General features: G+C 45.9%; 1 pseudogene across 1 annotated transcript; it reads right to left on the reverse strand.

Annotated features, from left to right (window-relative positions):
* Positions 1-3,289: 3,289 nt before the first annotated feature.
* LOC308419257 (large ribosomal subunit protein eL29-like) lies at positions 3,290-3,775 on the reverse strand (annotated as a pseudogene). The gene has a single exon. The product of its transcript is annotated as a large ribosomal subunit protein eL29-like (transcript).
* Between the last annotated feature and the right edge of the window lie 317 nt (positions 3,776-4,092).

The raw sequence follows: 4,092 nt of genomic DNA on the forward strand, positions 1-4,092 counted from the left end.
CACGTGCACGAATCGAAGAGTAAAGAGACGATACTTGTGAACGTGTGTGAACGTTAACACTGTAGTTGCTAGATCTTAAGCTGCTAATTGTTGAGAGAGAACTCAGTTATGTTCTGTCTGGCTGCTGTGGCTTCTCAGCAGCAATCTTACTGTACATAAAATGGAAATAAAGACCTCAGCTAGAAACCTGCCAATTGACTCGGGTTTGTCTTGGTTTTTTTATTTGTGCATACCCCCTTTCCAATGCAGGTGCATCCATCTGGAAATTTTGGTTATGGGTTGGAGTGGGAGAGAGGGAGAGAGATCATCACACAAGTATTTTGAAACTATAACCAACAACCAGAAAGCTGTGACAACTTCCCATGGGCCTTAACAGCATCATTCCAGGTTGGCACTTCCCCTGTGATTCCTTTAGACTGGTAGTTAAGATCATATTTTGAGCGCTGGAAAAACAGCTCAGTTGGTAAACTGCTTGCTGCACAAGGACCTATGTTTAGAGCCCCTTGACAAAGTCAGATATGCTCAAGTACGTCTCTAATTTCAGTGCTGGAGATAGGGTGAGAGACATACTCCTGGCGGGGACAGAATCCGGGGCCTTACTCATGCTAGGCAAGCCCTCGACCACTGAGTCACATCCCAGCTTCAGAATAGTTTGTTGCAGTTGTGGTTTTCTGACATTGTTTGTAACTTGTTATGGCACACATATAGAGATCAGAAGTTGGTGCTCTCCTGCCACAAGCTTGTAGCTACCAGATTCAGATAGGTTTAGTGGTTGTTGCCCGTACCCACTGAGCTATTTCAATGGCTCCAGAGACAGTAATTTTCATTAGGACTTTTGTTATAGCTCAGAGGCTCTAGAGATGTAAAAGTTCTGAACACAGGACACCCAGCAGGTGGATGACTTCGTCCTAGCCCACCTGTGAGCTAACAGCATCACACCCAGCCTCAACTGGTATCATAAAACGGATACTTTTTGTGACAGCTTTAAAGATACTGTGGGAGTACCCTTAGCTTACTGTGGGCTACCCTACTGTGTGTAGAATTGTAGAATGTACCCTGAGAGCCTGTGCACATCACAATCTAGGGTTCCATAGTGCAGAGGGGCTGACAAAATATATCTTTAGCAGGCCAGATGCAGTAGCATACTCCTTTAACCCCAGCACTAGGGCGTGGGGAGCAGAAGCAGATGGAGCTCAGTGAGTTTGAGGCCAGCCTTATCTATATAATGAGAACCTGTCTCAAAAATAAATAAATGACTTAGAAAGCCAGCCAGGCCAACATGGGACAAATGAGTCCTTGTCTCTGAACAACAACAAAAATAGAATAAAACTTGAGAGGGTATGAAGACATATCTGAGAAGCCATGATACAAAAAAACAAATAGGGGCAGGCAGCTAGAGGTCTGCCTCACCTGAAGGATTCCAATGTGCTGTCTTTAAACTGTGGGTCAAACTGATAGCTGGCACTCTTGTAAAGCCTCATTGCTTTGTATAGAGCAAGCTGACATGGAGGAGGGACTGGTCCCCATGCAGGTTCCTCAGTTATATCACAGGTATGGACATTGAAGTTGGAGTTACATGGCTGTCCAAGTATGATGGCTCACATCTGCAATCCCAGCATCCAAAAAATAATGAATTCAAAATCAACCTGGGCTACATGGGACAGGAAAAAACCAAAAAAACAAAGAAGAAAAAGCATGGCTTAGTGCTGGAACACTTGCCTAGCAAGGCCCTGGGTTCCATAGCCAATACTTCCAAAAAAATTATAGACTGGAAAAAGCAGTGGTAGGAGATGAGCACATGTGGTATATGACTGGAAGAGACTTGACTCGAGGGCTGAGAGATGCTCAGTCATATAGAGAACCTGAATTTCCTGAAACATGTGCTTTAAAATTGCCAGGTGTAGTGGCACACACATGTCACCCCAGCACTGTGCAGTGGAGACAGGAGGATCCCTGGGGCTTTCTGGCTAGACAGTCTCCCATAGTTGGCAAGCTCCAGGCCAGTGAGAGGCCATCAAAAAATAAGGTTGAATGACACCTGAGGAACAACACATGTGGTGGATGGTCATCTGGTCTACACACACAAGAAAAGGAGGCAAAGGTTAGGAACAAATGATTCACAGAAAAACATGCAGTAAGCATTCCAAAAAAAAATTTTTTTTAACTTCCTATACAATCTGTATGAAGTGAAAACAGCCAGCTGGGGAACTGTATTGATTCCCAATTGTGTTGAGAAATGTTTTATTTATACAGATATGTAAATGAATAGAAGCTCCACATTACACTGCTCCCAGCAGTTGTTTGAAGAGAGCTAGTAAAGGACTTCCATGATTGGCTCTTGTATGAATCTTTCTGTAACAAACTCTTTAAAGGTTGATTTTCAATTATGTCTATGTATGTCTTTGTGTCCAAATGAGTTCAAAGCCCAAGGCCACAGATGCCAGGAAAACACATGGGGTCACTAGGAACTGAAGTCACCGGCAGTTGTGGGTTCTGGGAGCAGGACTGGTGTCCTCGGTGACAGCAGTACTCTTAAGTACCAGGCCCTCTCTAGGACTGAGCATGAGGCTTTTTCAGAGAGCATGTTTCTTCACTGTGCATCCTAGGTTAGACACTCCAGCCAGCTGTGAAAGCCCCAGTTGTGTGCGGGTGCCCTAAGACGAGTTCAGAACTTCTGCATCTCAGAGCCTCTGAGCCATGGCAAAAGTCTGAATGAAAAATTATAATCCCAGGTGCAGGCATCTACCACTAAGGCTGATTCCTAGAAAACACTTGGTAGGAGGGGAACACTGAGTCCCACAAATACCCTGTGACTGCCACATGTGTACAGTGGCAAGTGTGCAGATACACACAGAGTATATGAGTAAATATAAAAACATACATACAGAAGGTATAAGCAAATACAAGCACACACAGAAAATTGCCTCTTGACTGCTCCAATTATAGGCATCTGCTCCCACCCCTGGCTTTATAAAGAACACAGATGAGATGGCTCAGCCAGTGCTTCCCACACAAGCCTGACAACCCACTGTAGGAAGAGAGAGTGCCCAACTTCTAAAAGTTGTTCTCTAACCTTCACTTGTATACTTTGCACACAAATGAGCAAATACACACACAGGCACACGTGTATACACACTGTCACAGTCAGAGTTTTGTTTTTTTTTTTTTTTTTTCTTTTTGATCTTCAAGTTTATTTGTAAAAACAGCAGAGGACACTGGTCATCTGCAATAGTGTGTAGGTGGGTGTGTCACGACAGTCCGTCTGTCTGCACATTGGCAGGAGCCTTCTCTATGGGGCCTTCACAGGGGCCTGGGCACCTTTGGGAGCCTGAGCTGGAGCCGGAGCCTGAGCTGGAGCCGAAGCCTGAGCCTTAGCTGGAGCTTTGACCTCTGCCTTGGTTTGAACCTTGGGCTTTGGGTGGCAGAGCCTGAGACCCTTGGCCATGTAGCTTCGAATCCTCTTCCCAAGCTTGCGGTGAGCAATGAAAGCCAGACGGCTGAGTTTGCGGCTGGGGCCCTTTGGCACCTTAGGCTTGATGACCTCAGGCTTCACAAGGGCACTGAGGACCTCTGCACGTGTGCTCACTGCCTCTGCATTGTTGGCCTGCATCTTCTTCAGGCCTTTCTTGTGCTTCTTGGCAAAACGCATGTTCCTCAGGAACTTAGGATCAACCCCCTTAAGAGATTCGTATCTTTGTGATGGGGTTTTCTTGATGCCATTTCTGTGTCATTTGCAGGACTGGTTGTGTGTGGTGTGGTTCTTGGACTTGGCCATATCTACATGGTAACCCTGGGTCTGGAAGAGAAAGGGAAAGGTCTACAGTGCAGCTCAGGAAATAGGGCCGGGCCAGTGCCACCCAGGTAGTCAGGGTTTCTATTCCTGCACAAAACATCATGACCAAGAAGCAAGTTGGAGAGGAAAGGGATTAACCAGCGTACACTTCCATATTGCTGTTCATCACCAAAGGAAGTCAGGACTGGACCTCTAGCAAGTCAGGTAGCAGGATGCAGAGGTCATGGATGGATGCTACTTTCTGGCTTGCTTCCCCTGACTTGCTCAGCCTGCTTTCTTATAGAACCCAGGTCTACCAG

This window comes from Micromys minutus, assembly GCF_963924665.1.
Source record: "Micromys minutus genome assembly, chromosome: 3".
NCBI classification, from domain to species: domain Eukaryota; kingdom Metazoa; phylum Chordata; class Mammalia; order Rodentia; family Muridae; genus Micromys; species Micromys minutus.